Here is a 12,934-nt window from a genome sequence, read left to right as displayed (position 1 = left end):
GAGAGGACCTCAGAGGCATGGGGAGGGAAGGGAGCACAGATTATATAGGCCTGTAGGTCAGTAAAACATATTTATCCTAGAGTAACACAAGAAGCGAGTCACACGCTAATATTTTATGAAAAAAAGTGGATTTCACATGTATGACAAAATTTACATTATGTACAGATGTTCATACCAGTATTTTTAAAGCCCAAATACAAGTATCCTGTGGTTCTTTTACTAATTACATATTCTTTTATATTCATCTCATTTTTATTTCTTAAAATTATAATGATTACCAGACTGGGCCAGTTGCGTGGCCCGTCAAATATGTTCTCTCTAGGGGATACATCAGCAGACAAGGGATGGCAAGTTTTGACTCTTGTTCTGGATATCAACTTCAAACGACAGGCATTCGCCACTCTTTGCAATTCACTGAGACTCTATTAGCCATTGTTTTTTTTTAAGTTGGAAAAATATCTACTACATCACCACTTAGGTTGATTCTATTTTTAAATATGAAGTTATATTTCTACATAATTGGCCTAAACTTACCTCAATAAATTTTTAGAAATGCACCTTCATTCTATGATTTCAAGATTTAGTGAATAACTAGGCTCACCTTTTTCATCCCTTTATGATTTTACAGATGTAGGTCTTCTCTTCTGCCTTTGTTTTTCTATCTAAACTAAGAGTTTTAATCTTGTTATTATGTGATTCAGTGGTTCCCCAATGAGGTTGTTACTTTGTGTTCCAGATTTTCCCTGCTTCTATTAGATTATCCTCACAAATGTTACTCAAATACAGTATTACAATATTACAAATGGTGATGCATGCTCTTATTTTAATGAGAAATTTTTCAGTTTATTGACTCTATCAAAAAATTTTCACCTACTTGACTTGAGGTCATTAAAGCATTACTTAAACTGTTTAAGAACTGTCCGATGCCCTGACTGGTTGGGCATCATCCTGTAAAGCAAAAAGTCTCTGGTTCGATTCCCAGTCAGGACACATGTCTGGGTTGGGGGTTGGTCCCCAGTCACGGTGCGTGTGAGAGGAAGCTGATTGATGTTTCTCTCCCTCTCTTTTACCCTTGTTTCCCCCTCTCTACAAATAAAATCTTTTAAAGATTTTTCTCTACGATTTTGTCATACTAATATTAACTGGCAAAAAGAGAGAGAGAGAGAGAGAGAGAGGAGAGAGAGAGAGAGAGAGAGGAGAATACCATTCAATAGCTATAAGAACTGCTGAGCTACAAGAATATTAAACTGAGATCATGGAATCAACACATGTTTAAGCTGTTTTTACATATTTACACACACAAAAGAAACTATTAAACTATAATGACATTTTAAGGAAGTATCTAATTTAGAAAAGATACTTAAAGTCAAAATTCCAAGATATCTTTCATGCAATTTTTTCCCATTTATATGACTCCTAACTATCTAAAGTAACATAATGTCACCTATGGGAGTAGGAGTGCAATTTTTGATGGGGGTGTTTATTCTTCCAAATCATAGATAAATGTATTAAGTAATACATGCCAAGTGATTTTCAGATTTAGATATTATCAAGCAATATGAGGCTTGAATAAACTCAACAACATGCAGTGGAGGTTCAAAACAAAAGTTCACAGACTTGGGGCTAGCCAAATTTGTGAATCCCTGAGCTGTCCGCCCACCCATGGAGACTTGTTCTTGGGTCTGGATGCGCCTTGGGAAACGTTCCAGGAAAGGAATCCTGACTTCCCGCCACCTCACATATTTATGGAGAAGTAGAGAGCAGAGATCACCCTGAAGATTTGAAAATCTTTGAGCTTTTCTATTGGGGTTACAACTTTATTGATTTAAAAAGAAGCTTTTTGATGCTAGTTGCCTAGGAAGGTTTCCTTATCAACCCTGGTTTCTGCCTGAAACCTTACAGCCTCCTTGTAGAGCCAGCTTGTTGTTAGGCTGCAGGAAGAGTAACAAGAACACTGGGTTATCCAGCAGACAGACTAGTGTGTCTTTCCTCAATTATGTGGAAGAACCAACTTCAAGTTTACATTCAGTAGTGAGAAGAGGGAGCCACCAATTGGAGTTTTAAGATGTCCATGGTGACTCTGATGCTGGTGGTCATGGACTCCACCTGAAGGAACGTGAAATGTTATTTCACCCAGCTGTGATAAAACACTTTTTTCTATCTGAATTTATTTTTAAAGTAACTATCTGTGAGAAATCTTGTGGAAGATTTTTGAAATTTTAACTAGATTATGAGATGATTTATGCAGTTACTGGGGAGTTTATAATCTCATCTCTGAAATATTTTAAAATTCTAAACCCATCGGCATGTCACTTTATAACCTGCTAAGTGCAGAGGTACAACACTCAAGGCACTTTCAATGGCCCGTTTTGTGGTAGAGATGTGTGAAGGTGGGGTGGTGTTCTGATTGATATCTCTTTGATGGCCAGCTATTCTATTACAGTTTTATTCCAAAGGTGTGAGTATATTACACATATAGATATGTAGAAAGAGTATGAACGTGCATCCTCCCAGTGGGTCATATCAGTCTATGAAGGGGGTAAGTACTTCCGTGATTATGTAGCACCTCTACAGAGAAACAGGTATATTTCAGATGTAATACAGTGAGTGTCTCTGTGACCCTCTTTGTTTAGTATATTCATGGAAAAAATGGAATGAATGGATGATCCTTTTTATATGTCTGTATCTAGGAGTGTGATAATTTGGGATAAATAATGCATAAATAGATTTTTTCCACCACTTCATGATTGGACTATATGGAAAAAAATCAAGTGATCGAGTGACACATAATTTTCTTCTTTTTAGGATAAATGTGATAATGTCATTAGCAGATTATATAGATGATTTCCATTATTCCAATTTACATTTCAGTATGGGTAAACACAAGACTTTCATATGATCTTATATGTGAAAGAAATCCCACATTTATGACACAAAGGATTTAACTAAGTCCTGGCACATATTAAGTGCTCAATAAATGTTGCCTGACTGCAAAGGTGGCTGGCGTCCAGGAGAGAAAGTTGAGGAGGATTTAACACCCTTCAATACACTCCATCAGCACCCTTCATTCTTTAAGGGGGCTAGTTAACATTGTTATCAATGATTTTGTAAAGTGCTGTGTAAAAGCATCTTCTAGCCTACCCCTCCAACCTGACTGGGCTCCAGCACGCTTCCTCTATACAAACTGTGGAACTGCCAATGTCTCTCTGACTCACTGACACACGTGGCCCTTGAAATAATCTTTCTATATTTCCAGAATTTGTTTTCTATAATTTTTTTCATCTATTTAGTAGCAAGATCAGCCAGACAATCAGATAAGGTCATTTTTAATTCCTATGTCTCCAAATCTCTTTCTCTGATTTATCATGGTATCTGAATGCCACCATTAAAATATCATACCTTCGCCCTGGCTGGCATGGCTCAGTGAGTTGAGCACCAGCCTGCAAACTGAACCAAAAGGTCACCAGTTTGATTCCCAGTCAGGGCACATGCCTGGGTTATAGGCCAGGTCCCGAGCTGGGTGCATGCAAGAGGCAGCTGATTGATGTTTCTTTCGCACACTGATGTATCTTAAAAAACAAACAAACAAAAGAATTCATATGAATGTTAGCATCTCTGAGAAAATCTTCTATCCTAGCATTAAACTATTCTCCCAAATCAGTCAGCCTTCTACTAATGAGAATTAAACATAAGGTAGGTAAATTTTGATAGGTTTTGGAAAGTGAAGATTAGAAAGATAGGAATGTTGTGGGAACCAAAGTTTCATAAGTGGGCTTTGGACAGCAGAGAGCCAGCACAAAGAGGTTTGAATATATTAACTCCTCCCTACCAAAGGAGAACACAGGGATGCACAAGGGAAGCTACATGTGCTAGAGCTTTCCCACTTTTTTATTCAGTTCATTATAATGGGCAAGTTCCAGCTAAATGCACAAATCCATGTGATGTATTCTGGGTTAAGGCAGGAGCCAATGGGTTACATGAGACTGAGTATAGAAGCCAAGGAGAGAGCACCCAGGTTTCAGAGTCAGATCCAGCCAGAGACCCTAAGCCAAAGGTGGGCTAATCTCTGAACAATGACAGCTGTTTTCTTCTCATAGCTGGCGTAGTACTGCAAGGCATGTATTCAACATTACATCATCTCAGTGGTGACAGGGGAACAGATATTAAAGAAATGGAACATATATCCTAGTATACCTCAGCTGTTTTGCTTTGTAAGCCACATACCAGCATGTGGACAAGAATTTTATAATATTCTAGTAACAATGGGCCACAGAACAATAAAACCTCACTGTTTCTCCCTCAGTGCCTCCTTGCCTGTTTTCATTCCTACCTGAACTCGCATCCACAAGCCGCATATCCTGATGTTGAAAGTCTCATATACACCACAAAAGTCTCTTAGAAAACAACGGCTATCTTCAAAGCAGCATCTTATTCGGAAAAGTCTATGACATCAAAGATAATGTCTCTAGTTCCCTGTTCCCAATGAAGTCATCCACTCCTGACCAATGCCTAACTGAAGTGTAATTTAGAAGACTCATTTAGAAAGTGGAATATGGACAAGAATAGTAAACAAACTCCAAAAAGCTATAGTCTGTGAGGACTGGGCTAGATAATGACCCACTTACAGATGGTCTCCTTGGAAGATTACAGAATTATTGCTCACACAATTTTAGAAACACATTAGAGTCCACAGCTGATAATCTGCAAACTTCTAGGTAAAAAAAAAAACTCTTGGTCTATAGGTAGGAGATGGTCAGAGTCCAGCTCAAATCTTCTAACCCCCACAAAAATGCTGATTGGAAGGGAGAGTTGCACCACCTACAGCAAGACAGGCCTGTGAGGGTGTAGAAGGTATATTACAATTTTAATTTTGAGTGGCATCTTGAGTTCCATTTGTCACTTTAGAAATTTATCTGTCAGGAATAGACTTCAGGACACTTTACTAGGATTTAACTTTTTGGCCATAGCCACTGTTCTACAAAAGTGTTTTAAAGGGGTTGTTTCTGATAAAAAATATTTTAATCAAATAATACACCAAGAAAGTAAACATGTACATATTCTATTGTAAGAGCAAAACCTTTTCACTAGCATCTTAAATACAGCGACAGTCAGTAGTGCTTACAAACAGTAGCTGGTTCCCTTATAGGAAATCAGGAAAATAGTAAAATAAGGCATAACCTTATTGTGTCAGGCAGTAGTGTTAGGCACAAGTAGGAAATCTTATTCATCCAAAGGTTTAGAATGTGGTTCTGAAGATGCCATATGGATAGGCAAACTGTGAACTTCTCTGGGACACTTATTTATAGAGATATCGTTGCATTACCTGACTGAAGCTAAAGACATTTTGAAGTTGATTCCAAGTCTAGGATTTATGAATCTACTATACTCATAGGAGTCTGTCTTCTTCTGAGGATTGGTATCTATCACCATCCATCTCTCTTCTAGTCCAAGGCTACTTGTGTTTTAGATTCAACCCCTCATACCTCCTTGGGGACCCTGCATTGTCAGTTAGCTCCCCTTTTTTGGTATAACTTTTCTTTCTCTCTCTCTGTCCCCCTTTCTCCCTCCCTCATTGCCCTTTTCTTCCTAAAGAGGAACATGTTCTTTTATTTTAAAAACCACACACACACACACACACACTTTTTCCATCCCATATCCCCATTTTACCATCCTCTCTCACCTTCCTTCCATCCATAGCCAAGTTTTTTTAAAGAATGTCTAAATTTAGGGTCTCTCTTCAGTTGGTTGGAGCATCGTCCCAATAAGCCAAAGTGACAGGTTCCATCTGCAGTCAGGGCACTGTGGCTATTTATTGAGTCAGAAATGGGACAACAAATCAATGTCTCTCTCTCTCTCTAAAAATCAATAAATTAAAAAAAGAAAAATGCTAAATTTGAAAAACATAAAGTTAGGTTCTCTCTTTCCTCATTTCTTTCAGGAGTAAATCTTGTTGCTAAGATCACCAAGGACCTTCTAAATGCAAGATCCAGTGAAGACATTTCATTTCTTATCTCCTTTAGCCTTTCTCTAGCATTGGCTGTGAGTCTTTTGCTTTCTGTGAGTTCACACTCTCTTGGTACCTCTCCCGCTTCATGGACAGTTCCTGCTCAGTCTCCTACAAAGATGTCACTTTCTTCATCCACCTCATCCCTAAGATGCTCCCCCACAGCTATCGTTCACTGCTGCTTAATTCTAGATGACTAAGGGGAATTAAATAGGAGTGCAGCGCAATGTGGGGAGAAAGAGCTCCCTAGGCTGAGGAAACATCATATCTGAAGTCCCTGAGGTAGGAAGGAGGTTTAGGGCATTTGGGTAGGAGCTGAGAATGGCTAGAGAGGAGGATGGAAGCCAGACTTTTGGGATCTTGTAGATTATATATAGGATTTAGTATTTTGCTTTCATTCTAAAAGCCATGAAAAGCCTCTTGAGGATTTTAAGCAAAGGGATGACAGGATCTGATTCACTTTTATAAAGATAACTCCTCCTGAGGTTGGAGGAAGGTAAGAGAATATGTGGACAGATAAAAGGAGAGGGGAAAACATGATGCTGCTGAAGCCTCAAACTACAGCCACTGAGTGGATGTTGGAGTCATTCTCCAAGATGGGGAACCTAGAAGAGAATCAGGTTGGGAGAGGCGAATAGAGGAGTCAGTATTGAGCATGCAGATTTAAAGAGGCTGGAGTCCTCCAAATGGAGTTAGGTATTTAAAGACATTAGATATATGGGTCCAAGGCTTAGAAATGAAATGAGACTTGGTCTCTCTTAAATTCAAAGAGTCAAGGTGAAAAAGAAAATTCTCACTCAAGTTAAAGTAGACAACTTCGGTGAGTTAGAATAGTCATTAGCAAATAAGTATATTTAGTAAGAGAGGAAAAAACTTTCCTATGTCTACTGATTGAAACACATTGAATAATTAGACAGCTTAGAAAGACCATATTCCAATCAAAGCATTTCAGAAAATGACAATTTAATCTTTTATAATTGTCAAACAAATAGCTCATCAATTTGAGGAATATTTTTATTTACTTGAATAAAGAAAACGGGTAAATGGAGAGCTTCTGTGCCTAGTTTTGAAACACTTTCCTGTCGCAGGTCAGAACTATCAACCAAGAACTACTAATCTTTTGAAAATTGAGAATTCCCACAGGGTTAAGTTTTAAGTGGCTTGGAGTAAATAGAGTGATTTCTGGTGTCAGAAAGGCCTCTATTAATCTTGCTTAAACAATGCACACTAAATTAGCAGAGGCTTATATTTGCTACACGACTTTAGTTAAAGTCCATCTTTTAGACTCTTCAAGCGCTGAATTAAGTCTTTTATAGATTTTGAGACTGAAGCTCCAGTTGTGATGAAAGATATAGATTCATGTTTTAACAAAGAACAGGCTATATAAAATACCGTGTCACAAAGGGACTTTCTCAAACATATCCAGGGACTTTCTCAAACACATCCAAAAGTTCAGAGAATAGTACAACGAAGACCCATGCTTCAACATCTCCCAGCTTCAACTACCATCAATTGTTTGCTTGAAAAAAGATAAATTTTTAAAATAATTTTTTTTCTTTTAGTGTACAATATTCTTTTACAATCCCTTAATTTATTTAACTGTACATTGAACATTTAAGTTTCAGGTTTAACAATATTTTAAAAATAATATTAGAAAAGCTTTTTGTATGTTATACATATACATTTGTGATGTAAATATTAACGCACATCCATGATAAATACCTTAGCCTAAATTTTCAGAATTGACATTTGTAGAACAAATAACGTGGTAAATCCCAAGCTTTTTTATACCTGTTACTGAACTGCCTTTTAGTGAGGTTGAACTATCTTATTCTTCCACCAGCTGTGTGAATTTAGTTGCTCCACATTCTTGCCAACACATTTTATGTTTTTTTTTTCATTTTAGTCATTTTGACAGCTAAAATGATGCCTTGTCCTGATTGGTGTGGCTCAGTAGATTGAGTACTGGTCTGTGAACTGAAAGGCCGCTGGTTCAATTCCCGGTCAGGGCACATGCCTGGGTTGCAAGGCAGGTTCCCAGCTGGAGGTGTGAGAGAGGCAACTGATGGATTTCTCTCCTTTCTCCCTCCCTTCCCCTTTCTCTAAAAATAAATAAATAAAATCTTTTAAAAAATGATACCTTGTTGTGGTTTTAACATACATTTCTATGATGACTAAAGAAGATGAATACCTTTTAAAATGTTTATTGGATAATGTCCTTTGGGTACTCTTTCATGAAATGCCTGTTCAAATTATTTGCCATGTTATGACTGGGCATGCATCTTCTTTATTGACATATTGAGAGTATTTTCTTTCACTCTGTGTCTTGTCTTTTTATTGTCTTATTGGTGCCTTTTGGTGAACAAAAATTTATAATTGTTTAATAGCTTGGATATACCACATTTTCCTCCACTCCTGGTGATTTTTGTGTCCTGTTTAAGAAATCTTTGCCTATTCTAAGGTCATTCATGTATTCTGTTTTTTCTAGATGCTTCATGTATTTAGTTAAAAACATTTTTTCCCAACTGCTTATGTCACTGAACTAAAGGGGTTTGTTCACCTGCACACATCAAAGCCCAATCGTCACAGGTGAGGCTGTGGTCAAAGACCTGGTTTTTCTTCTCTAGAGGCTTTCTTGATTTATTCCTGATTTTTAAAAATGTCTGAGTTGGGAAAGTTTGAAAATCAACATCTATCCAAATTAAAAAGCTTTTTAAAGAACCAGTTACAGAGTACTGTGATATCAAATCTGAAGTATTTGAACAAGGAGCTGTCTGCAGCAGAACCCTAGGGAAAGCAATTATACAACTCCTACTTTACTTTGGCAAAGTGCCTCTCTTACTAGGTAGGCCATGTTGCAATCCGGTCAGAATATGGTATTTAAAAATATTTTTTATTGATTATGGTATTACAGTTGTCCTGTCCTATTTTTTCTTCCCTTTATTCCCCTCTGCCCTGTACCCCCACTTTAGGTCATGTCCATGGGTCATACATATATAGGTTCTTTGACTTCTCAATTTCCTATACTATTCTTAACCTCTCTCTATTTTGTATCTACCATTTATGCTTCATATTCCCTGTAGCTTTTCCTCCATTTTCCCCTTCCCCTCCCTGTTGATAACCTTCTACGAGATCTCCATTTCTGTGATTCTGTTCCTGTTCTAGTTGTCTGCTTAGTTTTTTTTTTTAGGTTCAATTGTTAATAGTTGTGAGTTTGTTGTCATTTTACTATTCATATTTTTTAAATGAAAAAATTTTAACTTTATAAAAGGTAAAATTTGCCATTTAACAATGAAAATGGGATGCAGTACTTCAAAAACAATGGATTTTTAAATGATATATTTTATTGATTATGCTATTACAATTGTCCCATTTCCCCCCCTTTATTCCCCTCTGCCTTGCACAGCCCCTCCCACCCACATCCTCCCCGACTCCCCGCTTTAGTTCATGTCCATGGGTCATACATATAAATTCTTTGGCCTCCACATTTCCTATACCTCCCCCTATTTTCTACCTACCATCTATGCTACTTATTCTCTGTACCTCCCCCCCACCCCCTGCTGATAACTCTTCATGTGATCTCCATTTCTGTGGTTCTGTTTCTGTTCTAGTTGTTTGCTTAGTTTGTTTTTGTTTTAGGTATGCTTGTTAATAACTGTGAGTTTGTTGTCATTTTACTGTTCATATTTTTTTATCCTTTTTCTTAGATAAATCCCTTTAACATTTCATATAATAAAGGCTTGGTGATGATGAACTCCTTTAACTTGACCTTATCTGAGAAGCACTTTATCTGCGCTTCCATTTTAAATAAAAGCTTTGCTGGATAGAGTAATCTTGGATGTAGGTTCTTGCCTTTCATGACTTGAAATACTTGTTTCTAGCCCCTTCTTGCCTGTAAAGTCTCTTTTGAGAAATTAGCTGACAGTCCGATGGGCACTCCTTTGTAGGTAACTGTCTCCTTTTCTCTTGCTGCTTTTAGGATTCTCTCCTTATCTTTAATCTTGGCTAATGTAATTATGATGTGCCTTGGTGTGTTCCTCCTTGGGTCCAACTTCTTTGGGACTCTCTGAGGTTCCTGGACTTCCTGGAAGTCTGTTTCCTTTGCCAGATTGGGAAAGTTCTCCTTCATTATTTGTTCAAATAAGTTTTCGATTTCTTGCTCTTCCCCTTCTCCTTCTGGTACCCCTATGATTCAGATGTTGGAACATTTAAAGATGTCCTGGAGGTTCCTAAGCCTCTCCTTAATTTTTTGAATTCTTATTTCTTCATTCTTTTCTGGTTGGATGTTCCTTTCTTCCTTCTGGTCCACACTGTTGATTTGAGTCCCAGTTTCCTTCCCTTCACTGTTGGGTCCCTGTGTATTTTTATTTCACTTTGCATAGCCTTCATTTTTTCCTCTATTTTGTGAGTATACTCAACCATTTCTGTGAGCATCCTGATTACTAGTGTTTTGAACTCTGCATCTAATAGGTTGGCTCTCTCTTCATCACTTAGTTCTATTTTTGGAGTTTTGATCTATCCTTTCATTAGAGCCATATTTTTGTTTCGTCTCTGTGTGCCTGTTATGCTGTAAGGGACAGAGCCGTAGCTATTCACTAGGGTGGGGCAAACCCACATTGCTGCATTGAGGTGCTGTATGTGGGGGAGGGGTCAGAGAGGGAACAATGCCGCTTGCTCAGCTTTCAGTCACTTCCCCCACTATCCCCAAACAAATTAGGCTCTTATGGTGCCAATTCTGGGGTGGGAAGTTTTGTGTACATTCTAGGACCCTGTGGGTCTCTTCAACAAACTCTCATGTGAGGCAGGGAGTTTCTCCTGCCATCACAACTCCCACAGGTTTTTACAGCCAGAGGTTTTGGGCTTTATTTCTCTGCACTGGAACCTTGGGTTGAACAGTCTGTCTCGCTCTCCAGTTGTTCCTTCCAGTTTATCTGCATGCAAATGTAGGACCACCCAGTCCACCAGTTAAAGTCTTGCCTGTCCAGTCCTTCAGCCACTGCCTTGCCATGTGTCCTCTCTGCCTATCTCCACTCCTGCTACTGATCTGGATGAATATTTCTTCTTTAACTCCTTGGTTGTCAGACTTCCATACAGTTTGATTTTCTGACAGTTCTGGTTATTTTTTGTTTTCAAACTTGTTGTTGTCCTTTTGGTTGTGTGAGGAGGCAAAATGTATCGACCTATGCCTCCATCTTGGCTGGATGTCTGAATATGGTTTATGTAATTGCAATGGGATTGAAAAGTATTGAGATCATCTGAAGTAGAATTTGAAGTCATTATGTCTTAGGCTTGGAAGTTTTGTGTTGTATCTGGAAGCATTTTATATCTTCTTCTTTACTAATACTCTGATAGCATGACCTTGCTCTCTCTATCATTTATCCCCTCTTCTTTCACCTTCAGTTTTTGGTCTGCTCTTCAGTTTCTCTTTCAACTGACAAACAAAGTCAGTGTCTCTAGTACATTATACAACAAAAACGCTCAACTTCTTTCCTTATGTACTCTTTTCAAAACTTCATTGTTAAAGTTCACAAAAAAAGAAATCACATTTACTACCTCTACTTTCTCGCTTCCCATGTCTCCTTAACTACTGTCCATCTTATCTATTGTTTCTATCAGTCTATGGAAATTAATCTATTGAAGAATCTCGAAGTGAATGTACCCAAACTGAATTTTTTTTTTTCATTTCTCCCAAGCCTTATCCCTTATGTTTATTTCTGTTAAGAGTACACCATTATCTCAGAGATTCTGGTAACCAATAACTATAATCCCATGTTTATAAAACTTCTTCCACTTGGCCTCCCCCTTCCATTCCTCCTGCCATTTTTTTTTTACCTGATCTCTTTACCTCTTACCTAGATATTTTAATGGTCTCTTAATTGCCTTTCTTCCTCCTAGTGTGCCCTTGTCCAAACTATCTGGTATAAAACTGGATTAATTCTCTCAAGTCAGAGTTGTAGCCTTATCATGTCCTAGTTTGAAGAGCTTTAATAAATTTTCCTATTGTCTTCAATCCCACCACAAACTGGATCAAATTCATTTATTATTTTTACTCACCAGTACTACAGAAAGAACTATTTCACTTCATGCCTTCTTCTGGTTTCTCTACCTCTGTTGATGCAATTCTATATTCTCCCATTTCTGGTGTCTAAATTCTTCTATTTTTTTTTTTTTTCAAAATAAAAGGCCAACTCCTTAACGAATATCCTTTCCCATCTTCTCTATCTGGTAAACTCCTCTTTATCCTTTAAGAACCAGCTCAAAGATCTTTACATTGATCCTTACAAAGGATCCTTACAAAGATCCTTAGCAGGCAGGCCAAAGGTTCTCTATTTACCTAACACTGGGCTTGATAATCAGTAGTGTTGTCCACCTACAACCTAAACTGAATTAATTACTCTGGATCTCTGCTTCCAAAGCACACTGAAAATAACCACTATGAAACAGTCCCTACCACATAGTACTGCAATTATTTTTTTCTGTCATCGTCTCCTTAGTTATTAAGCTCCTCTACAGCAAGTATAATATAATTTTAATCTTTGCATCCTAGTGTCTTGTCTATCCTACACAGACACATCTATGATAAATTTCTATAGACTGAGTAAACACATTTTTGATCTCCAACTGGAAGTTTTTCCTTATTAAATTGCTATAGCATTTTCTCTATAAATCTCTTAGGCCACATCACTTTCTACCATGTGTAACTGTTATTTATGTAAATATCTTATATTCTCTGATAGATGGTTATTACCTAAAGACCAGAGACTCTGCCTTGTGATACCCAAGGATGTCCTGTAGCCTAGTAAGAGGGACCTTTACATACCAATGTCATTGGCAAAACCTGACTTGGCCCTAGATCAGGACGTACTGTGACACACCTCAAGAGCACAGTGTTCTTAAGCTAAAATGCTAGAGACAGGCCAAGGCAAGCTA

The 12,934-nt window shown here is 37.8% G+C and overlaps 1 protein-coding gene across 1 annotated transcript in view; it reads right to left on the bottom strand.

Moving 5' to 3' along the window:
* The window catches only part of USP8 (ubiquitin specific peptidase 8), a 62,532-nt gene extending 50,071 nt beyond the window's left edge, over positions 1 to 12,461 (bottom strand). Inside the window, 1 exon segment of the mRNA XM_028505535.2 lies at positions 12,059 to 12,461. The gene's annotated coding sequence lies outside the window, so the exon portion shown is untranslated.
* Positions 12,462 to 12,934: the final 473 nt, after the last annotated feature.

Source organism: Phyllostomus discolor, chromosome 1 (assembly GCF_004126475.2).
Source record: "Phyllostomus discolor isolate MPI-MPIP mPhyDis1 chromosome 1, mPhyDis1.pri.v3, whole genome shotgun sequence".
NCBI lineage: Eukaryota > Metazoa > Chordata > Mammalia > Chiroptera > Phyllostomidae > Phyllostomus > Phyllostomus discolor.
This window is presented reverse-complemented; position numbering and strand designations above follow the sequence as displayed.